Genomic DNA, 12,971 nt, shown 5'->3' with positions numbered 1-12,971 from the left:
GGCTAGTTTTTTGTATTTTTTAGTAGAGACGGGGTTTCACCATGTAGACCAGGATGGTCTCGTATTTTTTAGTAGAGACGGGGTTTCACCGTGTAGACCAGGATGGTCTTGATCTACTGACCTCGTGATCCACCCGTCTCGGCCTCCCAAAGTGCTGGGATTACAGGCTTGAGCCACCGCGCCCGGCCACCATCTACTTTTAAAAGTGAGACAAGTTGGAATGGGAACAAAACTTTCATAGAAATAGTGAAAAAAAGGTTCAATTGGAAGTTTATCTTGAATCATAAAATTAAGGAATGTAAAAACTTTATCTTAGTTGGATAAAATTAAGATTATAATTTCAACTAAGTGTCAAATCACAGAATAAATAAAGAATAAAACAAGTATTGATTTTTGCAGGATAGTAGGAGACAACATTCTTCATAATTAACATTGGCAGCACAAGTATTTTTGCAAAAATACTTAAAAGACGTCATCAGATTTCTCCAGAGGCCTGTCTCAATCCTTTGATAGTTAAGTCCTTTTAGAAGCTCCTCTCGTCTTAATCATCCTCATTATATTTTTTCCCTTGTTTATTAAATGACCTAGATACCCTAGATCATGTGGTATCTCCTCTTTCTCTCTCTCTCTCTCTTTTTTGAGACGACATCTCACTCTTGTCCTCCAGGCTGGAGTGCAACGGCATGATCTCAGCTCACTGCAACCTCCTCCTCCAGGGTTCAAGCGATGAACTTGCCTCAGCCTCCCGAGTAGCTGGGATTACAGGCACCTGCCACCATTCCTGGCTAATTTTTGCATTTTTAGTAGAGACAGGGTTTCATCATGTTGGCCAGGCTGGTCTCAAACTTCCGACCTCAGGTGATCTGCCCACCTCGGCCTCCCAAAGTGCTGGGAGTACAGGCATGAGCCACCGCGCCCAGCTTCTCGCTCCTTTTTTAAATCAATTTTGCTTCCCTTCACAGCCTTGTTAATTCAGGAGTTAAATAACAAGTATTCGGAAAATACTTCTGGTAAATAATGAATATTCAGAAAACATTCTGGACAATAGCACGTGTGCTTCTGTTTTTGACTGTATGCCAAGTTCACATATATAGTGGGAATAAATGGATATGTTTTGCAAATGGATGTGTGTCTGGGACCTGGGAAAGATCAGCTACTGCCAACTCTTGTTATTGTTAAGTAACTTCTATCCCAACTTAAAATCAAACCAGAAAGCAGGCAAAGACACTCACATTTGCACAAAGGGTATCTAATGAGGCTACAGTAATTAAAATTGACTAGGCCAGGCACGGTGGCTCATGCCTGTAATCCCAGCACTTTGGGAGGCCAAGGTGGGCGGATCACAAGGTCATGAGATCGAGACCATCCTGGCTAACATGGTGAAACCCCGTTTCTATTAAAAAATACAAAAAATTAGTCGGGCGTGGTGGCGGGCGCCTGTAGTCCCAGTTACTCGGGAGGCTGAGGCAGGAGAATGGCGTGAACCTGGGAGGCGGAGCTTGCAGTGAGCCGAGATCTCACCACTGCACCCCAGCCTGGGTGAGAGTGGGAGACTCTGTCTCAAAAAAAAAAAAAAAAAAAAAAATTGACTAGTAAAATAGGAAATAGAAGTTAGCAATTCCTTCTTCTTCTTTAAATCCTTAGTGACCCCCAATAAAGACGTCAGACTATAGCATCCTGGAGCAGGTGTTAAATTTGTCCATATTTTTTCATGACAAATTAATTTCTACAGTCCTAAGTATTTTATTGTAAATGTGACAGTTTTTCAAGTAAGCAAGTTTTGGAGCACCAACCAGCTATAAGGAAGAAGGCATTGTGCTAGTGCTGCAGAGTTCTTTTGCATATATTATTTCTCTTGGAGTAAATAAAGATTTTGTGCACTTGGCTGCCTCCCATGCGTTATTTCAGTTTCTACTCAAATATCACCTCCTCACTTTCTTTGACCAGCTCATATTACACTCCTACATCACTGTCTTTTATATCACCCTGTCTCACTGCCTTATCACTTTTGGAAATCATCTTGTTCATTTGATTAATTGGTTATTTCATGAATATAATGTCCAAGAATGTAATGACCACAAAGACTAGGACTGTGCCCATCTTGTTCACTGCCATACCCCCAATACCTAAAGCAGTGCACCTGGCACATATCAAATTTTCTGAACAAATTAATAAATTATGAAGTCTCTAAGGGATAGTCAGCTAAATTAATACACAGGAGGCTGAATCTGAAAGTTTCATTGAAATATTTGCATTAAAATGTTAATTTGCACAATATTAACTTGCAGTTATTTATAGAACGCAATGCAAACATCAGAGATGTGGTCTTCTCTAACCCAAGATTCCATTATTCAAATATGTTTCATCAGCTCTTGACATAGTGTCCTTGTATGGGATGGCTAAATTTGGAATAAATACCAACATTTGCATGCAAATCCATCATTCTCCCTGTCTATTTCTTAGAAATTTATATGCTATCCAAAGGTAGGGAGACTAGACAGAAAATACGTGGCTTGAATGAGAATTGCTTCAACTGGAGGCAATTGTAATCCTTGAAGTCAATAGAAGTTATACATTCATCTTACTCTAGAAATGGAATTCTCTTTTCAATGCTCATCTCTGAAAGAGCAACCCATATGACGAAGACAAATGTATATGTCTAAGAACACTGAAATCATTCTATGGTAAAAATCAGTTTCATTTTTGGTAATTAACATTTCTCTTCTTAGCATGCACTGTAAATTTAGTATATACGATAAATTGAGCTGTCAAAAATATTTCTCTGGCCAGGCATGGCAGCTCATGCCTGTAATCCCAGCATTTTGGGAGGCTGAGGCGGGTGGATTACTTGAGGTCAGGAGTTGGAGACCAGCCTGGCCAACATGGTGAAACCCCGTCTCTACTAAAAATACAAAAATTAGCCAGTCAGTAGTGGCACGTGCCTGTAATCCCAGCTACTTGGAAGGCTGAGGCAGGAGAATCTGTTGAGCCTGGGAGGCGGAAGTTGTGGTGAGCCGAGATCGTACCACTGCACTCCAGTTGGGGGCGACAGAGTGAGACGCTGTCTCAAAGAAAAAAAAAAATCCTGTTTTAAAACACTTCAATCACTAAGAAATAAAGAAAAAGATTATTGCTCAGAGTTCATAGCCACCTCTTATACCTTCCTGATCAAAGGTAGAGGTAGCATTAGTTAATGAAAGCAATATCCTATTCCTTAGTTTATTCATTAGTTCCAGCTTCTCTTCACTAAATCCATTATTGAACAGCCAATAAAATCATTCAGTTTCTGTTTTACCATTTTTTAAAATTAGTCTAGGTTGGTTTCCAACTAGAAAGGTACCTGGGTGTTTTTCCCATCTTGATTTTCTGCCTCAAACTTCCAGAAGAAAAGAAAGGTTTCCATACACATGGTATTCACGGAACAAATGTTTCCCCACTTGAGTCCCAGACCTCTGTTTAGAATTCAAGAACTGCGTTACCACTGTGTTGGAGAAGATTATAGGACTGTGTAGAGGTTTGTTCCTAGGGATAAAGTTACATCCCTTTGGGTGTATTCTTAGGTCAGCTAGTTTATATCCTTGCCTTCAATCGTATTGCCTTAGGGTTGACACTACCCTAAAAGCCAGGAAAGAAATCCTAGCTTAGAACTAGGAGTTCTATTCTACATTCAATGTTCAAAAACTCTTCTGTTGGTGGTTGACTCACCAACATCCATTCAACCCCAGAAAATAGTCTAAATCAATTTTAGTAATTCTATTTCTCTCCCACATTGGAATGATGAAGAATATTCCTGGGCTGCCAATGGCAGAATTGTGCTACTGAATCCACCAAGCCTGAAGCCTGCTCTGCCTCTTGGAGTTTGATTTGGTGAAATAATGAACTTGTTTATTGTCTAAGCCAGTTTGAGTCAGTTTTTGTTACGTACAGCAGAAAGTATCCTAACTCATGCAGCTCCTCTAGGAAAGAAGTCCACTGTCATGATTCCAATTTACTAAGAAGGACATCAGAGTTCTGGTTCAGGGAGCATCTTCATCTCAGTTCTCTGAGACCAGTGCCCTCTGAGCCTCAGATGAACCAGTTTGTAACTTTTTGAAGTACACTCTACCTTGACTATGGCCCCTGGGGTTTCTAAAGGCTATTACTAGTTTTACTTATTATTCATGCTTTGGAACCCATTGAATTTCTCCAGGGGTTCAAAGGTCCAGTGTGTTCCACTGTGGCATTTTCTTTAAAAAGTCATGTCTAGGCCAGGCGCGGTGGCTCACGCTTGTAATCCTAGCACTTTGGGAGGCCGAGGAGGGCAAATTACAAGATCAGGAGTTTGAGAACAGCCTGGCCAACATAGTGAAACCCCGTCTCTGCTAAAAATACAAAAATTAGCCAGGAGTGGTGGCACGTGCCTGTAGTCCCAGCTACTTTGGGAGGCTGAGGCAGGAGAATTGCTTGAACCTGGGAGACAGAGGTAGGAGAATTGCTTGAACCTGGGAGACGGAGGTAGGAGAATTGCTTGAACCTGGGAGACAGAGGTTGTAGTGAGCCAAGACTGCGCCATTGCACTCCAGCCTGGGTAACAGAGCGAGACTCCATCTCAAAAAAGAAAAAGTGATGTTTAGCAGCTTCAGTGCCCGCAGATGGATGAGGTACTGGATTATCATACTTTTTCTAACCTAAGTCTGCAGACTTGCATATTGTTTATAGTTGACTTTCTGTCCCCATAAGCAAATGGAAAGGAGATGTGTGCTCGCTTCCGAGATTGTCACATCTAGTTTGAGAAGCAGACCCAAGGTATTTGAATTTATTTATTTATTTATTTTTGAGAGACCCGCCCTGGTTTCCCAAAGTGCTGGGGTTACAGGCATGAGCTACCGTGCCCAGCCAGGTATTTGAATTTAAGCAAGGCATCTAACAAGGACTCTTATGCCAACTCAAGACGTCTCAAGGCCTCTCATGGACAAGTTGGAGGAAGGTGAACTGGCTACACAGGCAAATTTATTAATGTTTAAAACTGCATACCTTCAGAATGTTGATTCATGGATCAAGGTCAGTTTAGAAAAAGTTCTCCAAAGCCTGCTCTGAAGCACAGTCATCAGATATGTTCTATTCAATGTTTTTATCAATGAATAAGATGAAAATATAGAAAGCATGCTCTTTGTATCACTTCCCTATGATATGAAATGGAAGAAAGTGACAATATGATGGTTCACTTAAGCAAAGTCTGAAAATAATTTAACAAGCTGGATCAATGGGCCAACTGTACAAGGAGCTGTTTTCATAAATGATATAAAAATATGGTGAAGATGATGTAAAAATTATTTTTTTAAACTAGGGATATATAAATAGAAAAATTGGTATCCATATTCCTATATCTGATGGACTGTCATATGAAATGAGAGAGAGAGAGACATTGTCTATGTCTCAATAAAGTATGTCTAAGACAATTTTTTTTTGGCTCAGTAATGAAGGGATTCTTTAACATTTGAAGACAAAGGAAAAGAAAATAATTACCTGAAAAAAGAAAAAAGAAAAGAATTACCTGAAGCCAGGTGCAGTGGCAGCTTCTTGGGAGGCTGAGGTGGTATTGATTGAGCCCAGGAATTTGAGTCTAGCCTGGGCAACATAGTGAGACCCCATCTAAACAAAATTATCTGAATTAGGATATAGCGATAAGTGAGATTGCTATGGTTTATAAATTCAAACCAAATCTGATGGGCTGTAGATAGTTTTGTTTTACAGATAACTTGGAGGAGATGAAATCTAAACTTTCTTTCCATGGGGTTTATTTTTTTAAACTAGCCTGTCATTCTTTGTGTTTTAATGGTAGCATTTAGTTGCTTTACATTTGCTATAATTATTGACATATTTGGTTTTATATCTACCAAATTATTATGTGATGTATACTTGTTCTGCCTGTTCTATGCTCCTTTGTCTCTCCATTCTTGTCTCTTTTATATTTATCTTTTTTCTTTTCTTTCCTTTATTTTTTATTTTTTGGCAGAGTTTCGCTTTGCTGGCCAGGCTGGAGTGTGGTGTTGTGATCAAGTGATTCTCCTGCCTCAGCCTCCCAAGTAGCTGGGACTACAGGTGCCTGCCATCACACCTAGCTAATTTTTGTATTTTTAGTAGAGATGGGATTTCACCACGTTGGCCAGGCTGCTCTCGAACTCCTGGCCTCAAGTGATCGGCCCACCTCGGCCTCCCAAAGTGCTGGGATTATGGATGTGAATCACTATGCCCAGCCGATAATTGATATTTTTAACAATTCTACTTTTAATCTCTATTTGCTAGGACATTATACAGCTTTTACTCTTCCTTTGGTGGTTGCTTAGAGACTATAGCATGCAGATTTTTAGCAAGCATTAGACTTGACAAAGTCTAATGTCAACTGGTATTTTTACCCTTTTCCAGTAGGAGGCTTTTAAGCCCTGTAACTCCATACACCTCCCTCCCAAATTATATACTGTTGTGGTCTTATATCTATAAATATTTTAAACTGCACATTATTTTTGTTTTATATAGTTAACAATTCATTTAGAGTTACTAGTTGCTATGCTCTAATGTGTCCCTGATAATTTGTGTTGAAAACTCAATCCTCAATTCAACAGTCTTGGGAAGTGGGGCTTTGGGGGAAGAGCTAGGTGAATGGATTAATGGGTTGGTGGGAGTAGGTTCACTCTCTCTTGCCCTTCCATCTTCTGCCATGTGAGGGCGCAGCATGAAGGCTCTCAGCGCCTTGATCTTGAACTTCTCAGCCACCAGAATTTTGAGGAAATAAATTTCTGTTCTTTATAAACTACCCAGTCTGAGATATTCCGTTACAGTGGCACAAATGAACGAAGACCCTAGCATAATTATTATTTTTATTGCTTCGTGTTTCTTCCTCTGTTTCTGGCCTTCTGCACGGGCTCATTTTCCTTTTACCTGAACACCTTTTAATACTTGTAGGATGGGCTTGCTGGGGATGAATTCTCACTCCATTTTTTCTTGAAAAAATATTTATTTCTCCTTCATTCCTAAAGAGTATTTTCAATATTTGTAGATGTTTGCTAAGTCACTATGGCAGCTATTTTCCTTCAGTATATTGAAAATGCCATGTTATTGTCTTCTGGCTTCCATGGCTTCTACTGAGAAGTAAGCTATCATTTCAGTTGTTGTTCCTTTTAGGATGATCTGTCTTTTTTCCTCCGGCTGCCTTTTTTGTTTTAGACTAATTAGAGATCTGAAGTGATTTTGCCTTTATTTCCTTCACTTTAAGCCAATTATGAAATTTCACAGTGATTTCTGAGGTAGGGGCAGAAGGAAGGCGGTGTTAAGAATCATCGGGATGGCAGAGCACGGTGGCTCATGCCTGTAATCCCAGCACTTTGGGAGGCCAAGGCAGGTGGACCATGAGGTCAGGAGTTCAAGATCAGCCTGGCCAAGATGGTGAAATCCCCCCTGTACTAAAAATACAAAAAATTAGCTGGGTGTGGTGGTGCGGGCCTGTAGTCCCAGCTACTCAGGAGGCTAAGGCAGGAGAATCTCTTGAACCCGGAAGGTGGAGGTTGCAGTGAGCCAAGATCATGCCACTGCACTCCAGCCTGGGGGACAGAGTGAGACTCCCTCTCAAAAAAAAAAAAAAAGAAAAAGAAAAAGAAAAAAAGAAAATCATCGAATCATCCGGGCTGTGGCCCAGTTGGCCCACGGAGTGCAGGCAGGGTGGGCCTTCATTGGGGCAGCTGCAGGGGACAGACTGCCCCGCCGGCAGGTAGGTGATGTTCCGAGAGTGTAAAAACTGGTAGGCGATGTCCTCCGCAGCTTCCAGCTTGCCCAGCTTGATCAGGGCGTCCCCTGCGGTGGCCAGTGAGTTGGTGATCAGCTCAACGGCCTTGAAGTCACCCTCAGCAGAGGTGATGGCCGCCTTTTTCTGCTGCTCAGCCTTTTCCACCACAAATCTGGCCCTCTCTGCTTCCTGCTGAGCCATCCGTTTGGCTTCCACCTATGAACTCTTTCCCGAGGGTCAGATGTGTCAAGGACGCGTCGTCCAGAAGGAGCCCAAAGGTGGCTGCTCGCTCCGTAAGGTCATCACTCAGCTGCCTGGAGATCAGCTCTCTCTGGGTAATTAGTTCTCCACCTTCAAAGCGAGCCACCACTGACTTGAGGATCTCGGTCGTGATGGACGGCGGCACACGCTCGTCATGGTCCTCTCCGATGCGGGTGAAGATGCGAGGAAGCTGGCTAGCCACGGGCCGGAAGATGATGCGCAGTGTGATGTTGACATTCTGTAAATCTTTGCTACCAGTGATGACTGGCACGTTACGTGGTTGAGAACGGCAGTCAAAGATCACTGGTTTCTGTCACCATGGGGTGAGAAAGTGAGTCCCTTTCCCTACCTCAATGGCCTGTATTCCACGGAATCGGTCAAAGACGACAGCTCTGTGCCCAGCATCCACGTTATATATAAGGCAGAGTTTAGAGTTCACCACGCCTCCTTCAACAGCTAAGGCCAGGCCAAACTTGTCGATGGACTCAAACATTTTGGCAGCTATGTCTTCTTCTGCTGGAGCCTCTCAGACCTGCTTCCACCCTGACGTTCACACGAATTCCCCAGCCACATATACTGCGCGTGCGCTGTGCAACTCCTCCTCTGCCCGCTCTCCTTCCCTGGTTGCTTTCTGGTTGCTTTTTTTTTTTTTTTTTTTTTTTTTTGGACAGAGTCTCACTCTGTTGCCCAGGCTGGAGTGCAGTGGTGCGATCTCGGCTCACTGCAAGCTCTGCCTCCCGGGTTCACGCCATTCTCCTGCCTCAGCCTCCCAAGTAGCTGGGACTACAGGTGCCCACCACCACGCCCGGCTAATTTTTTGTATTTTTAGTAGAGACGGGGTTTCACTGTGTTAACCAGGATAGTCTCTATCTCCTGACCTCGTGATCCGCCCTCCTCGGCCTCCCAAAGTGCTGGGATTGCAGATGTGGGCCACCGCGCCCGGCCCCCTCGCTGCTTTTTAAGAGTTTCCGTCTTCCTTGGATTTTCAGCCGTTTTACTCCAATGTGCCTAGGTGAAAACCTTTTCCTATCCTGCTTTGGGCTTGAAGAGCTTCTGGAATTGGTTGGACTGATGTCTGTACAAGATTTACTTTTGTGTTACCCCAGATCTATGAGCTAACCTTATTGACACAGATTCATATCTGCCCTCTGTGGTGGCTGTTCTCTGATCCTTGTCACACTTGAGCACAACCTGTGGCTTATCTCACACACTTGCTATGTGCTTTCATGTCCTGCCCTGGGACTTTCCCAGTGGGCTGAGGCACTCGGTGCTCACGTGTACACAACCTTGAAGTGTGGGAGGTATCAAGCCATGTAGTGGGTTCTACCCAATGGGAGAGGAAAACTCCTGGACAGTTTTCTCTCCCTTCCTCCTCAGAACCAGATTGTTGAAATAACAGTGGCTCACATACCTTTTCTGATGATGGGTTGCAAGACGAGGTAATAGACTTGCAATGAGTGTATGCCCACGTTAGTATAACACATGCTATATCTGTACTGCATCCTTCTCTATCTCACATCATTTTACCCCACTCTTATGCTTGTGGGAATACACTTACCAGTAAAGTAAACATGTAAGTTTTTGCCTCAAGCTCTGCTTTTTAGAGGATCTGGGCTATGACAATGTTTTTAGTCAGTTTGGAAATTTTTCAGCTATAAGCTCCTCAAATACTTATTCTGACCCACTTCCTCTTTCCTTTTTTTTTCTGGAACTCCAGTGAAATGCATGTTCGTTTTTTTCCTTCATCACATCCTCTGGGTTTATTATTCTCTCTTATGTAATTTTTATCTGTTTGTCTCTCCATGCTTCATTCTGTTTTTTTTTTTTTCTCTCCGCTCTTATAGTAATTCCCCTTTAAATCTGATGTCAAACCTAACCGCTAAATTCTTAGTTTCAGTTATATTTTTTAATGTTCGAATATTTCTAGGTACTTTAAAAAAAATTGTCTATGTTATTTCTGTACAGTTTTCAACTGTATTTTCTATCTTAGATTTGTTTACTTGGCTATAGTAAACATAGTTACTTTAATATCTAGATCTGTTAGTTCCAATATTCAGAACCCCTACAGATCTAGGTCTATTACTTACCATTTCTTTCAGTCTTCATGTTGTCTTGGCACCTCATGTGCTTGGGTGCACAAGAGTGTGTGTTGGACATTTTATTTGAAAGATTGTTCACACAATTTGAGCCCTAGGAGATACCTCTCCCCAGAAAATATTTTCGTGTGTTTTGATCAGGTCCCTATGAGCACTGTCATCTTGGCCGACCTCAATCCGATTTCAGAGACTAGACTTCCAAATCACTGGAAGCTGGGCTGCAGTCTGAGGAAGGGCTGCTTTTCTTTTAGTTCTCCCTACAGTTGGGGTACTGTCATTTAGATAAAAGTGGGGGGCGGGGAGAGTGGGGATTGTGCTAATAGGACATTTCCCTTAGTGGGACCTGGACTCCAACTTTTGTACCCCTTTCACATTACAACTGTCAAAAGAACCACTCCTCCTTTTAGCTGGAAAATGCCCTAGAGGTAAATAACCCCAATTGCCAGGATTCCTATCTTCTAGATTTTGCTAAAATCTAAATTAAATGAAGAACACATTGTCAAATTATGTGCCAGCAGAGTCAAGTTGGCAATAATTATTTTCTGTACTGATAAAGAAATATGATAAATATTTTTATACTTTAGAAATACAGAGATGATCCTAAAAGAAACTACCGCATTGCATCTTCAACTCAACATTATGTCCAGAACTACAATTTATCAAGTAAGAAAATGTATCCAGTAAGAAAAATAATCAAAAGTACAGATTATGTTGGAGGTTATTTTCGAAGGATGTAATAATAATTTCTGATAAGTGTTTCACAATGACTCTGGTCAAATAATACTTCCTGGAAAACTTTACATTAATAGACGACAAAGCATAGATAACATTAACTCAAATTCATATGAATATCTGTCTCACAAAGAGAACAAGATGGGTAACTCTCGTGAAAGTTTGCAAGTTAATGGCCAGGCGCGGTGGCTAAGGCCTGTAATCTGGGAGGCTGAGATGGGTGGATCACCTGAGGAGCACTTTGGGAGGCTGAGATGGGTGGATCACCTGAGGTCGGGGGATTGAGATCAGCCTGGGCAACATGGTGAAACCCTGTCTCTACTAAAAATGCAAAAATTCGTCAAGCATGGTGGTGTACGTCTGTAATCCCAGATACTTGGGGGGCTGAGGCAAAAGAATTGCTTGAACCCAGAAGGCGGAGGTTGCAGTGAGCTGAGATCATGCCATTGTACTCCAGCCTGGGCTACAGAGTGAGACTGTGTCTCAAAAAAAAAAAAGTTTGCAGTTTAACATCTTACCAAAGAATATTCTTTGAACTTGATTTATGATACAAAGCAAAATCCTTCTGTTGCTGTGGGGCAGATGGTACATCACTTTTATTGTAGTGATCTATCTATTAAGATAGATCCTTAGTTAATTACAAGGACACAAATTAATTAGCATTTTTTATAAAAACAGCCTGTGGAGATTGAATGTACTTGCAGTTATGGAGAAAAGACATCAGGATATTACCTACTAACAGTGAAATCAAGAAGTTATAGCATTTTTTTCTCTAGTCTTCCATTTTTGTTGCTAGAAGACCTAAATCTGCATATGATCTCTTATTACTTGAGCCTCAAATTTGCTTTCTCTTAAATACATAATGTACAGTTTCAATACTTACACAATAAAATTTTTGATGCATTCCTTTAAGACTACAATATATACAACATTTTATCAGTATTACCGCTATATACAGGCTTATCATAGTCCACAATATTGCCAAGATGCCTTACACAATTTTCTGAAAGACTACCAGCCCATGTAACTCAGCTCCTTCCCTCCCACTGCTGAAATGTGGTAGTTTCTATTTGAATGTGAATATGCAAATCCTAGACAAGTTCTAATTGACAAGAATATCGATAGCATATTCACTGTCAATAAGAGCACACACTACTCCTCTATTGATTAAGGTGAAATCTAGAGTCAAGAACTTCTGAAGGACCATGGCCCTAGTGGCCACTGTATCAGTACTGAGCAGATTTTAGAGATGTAGCCGAGGCATTGCCAGATTGTTCCAAAAAGGCCAGCACGGTCCTCAATCCTTGAATAGAATGTAAAACTCCATTTGATGAAAACTTACTGTTCTATTCTTCCAAACTGTAGTGTTTCATTTATGTAATGGAAGCTGTAAACCTTTTCAATATGGAGAGTTGGGAGATGACTTGTGTTGGAGGTACTATAACATACATGTGTAAGATGAACATATAATTTCTCATCCAAACCAGGATACTTCTGAAAGCAGAAGGTACTGTTAATATTTATACTATACTGAGATATAAGGTACAAACTGAAATTTGACAAGAGCAAATAGTACCGTGCAGACTCAAACCAGACTCACCCTACCTATAATGCAAGAAATGGACCAAATGCACGGTAAACACAGGCAAGCATAGTTTCCACAAATAGAATAGGTGCTCTTATGAGTTGTAATAAAGCTGCAAGTTTCATCCCAAGAACAAAAGAGAAATCTACTTTGCAAGGGTCATATTTTTAGCACAGCCTAGGCTGGGTACCATTATTATATCACAACAATCCAGGAACACCGTTTTTTCCTAACAGGATGAAGCAGACAAGTACCAATTACTCAGAATTAGAACTCTGCTGTACCCAAATCAATATTTAGCTAGATGTTTGCCTTCCTTTGCCCAGCCATCACACCTACCATCCTAGGTGCAAGACAAGGCTTCAGAGAGATTCCTTACACAGTGATGCATGGAGTATAAAAGCAGATATAGAAATTAGATATATTTATAACATTTGCACATTGATATAACAATAAAAAATGCAATGTTATTGGATTCACAGGTTACCAACTCGTGTAAATAGTCATGGTTACCAGTTCTGGCCCCATCCTTTTTTTT

The 12,971-nt window shown here is 41.3% G+C and overlaps 1 pseudogene; it reads right to left on the bottom strand.

Annotated features, from left to right (window-relative positions):
• Positions 1-12,055, bottom strand: part of LOC108520509 (prohibitin pseudogene) — a 22,723-nt pseudogene extending 10,668 nt beyond the window's left edge.
• Between the last annotated feature and the right edge of the window lie 916 nt (positions 12,056-12,971).

This window comes from Rhinopithecus bieti, unplaced genomic scaffold (assembly GCF_001698545.2).
Source record: "Rhinopithecus bieti isolate Rb0 unplaced genomic scaffold, ASM169854v2 scaffold_51345, whole genome shotgun sequence".
In the NCBI taxonomy this organism is placed as follows: domain Eukaryota; kingdom Metazoa; phylum Chordata; class Mammalia; order Primates; family Cercopithecidae; genus Rhinopithecus; species Rhinopithecus bieti.
The sequence above is the reverse complement of the archived record's forward strand: the minus strand, read 5'-3'. Positions and strand labels throughout refer to the sequence as shown.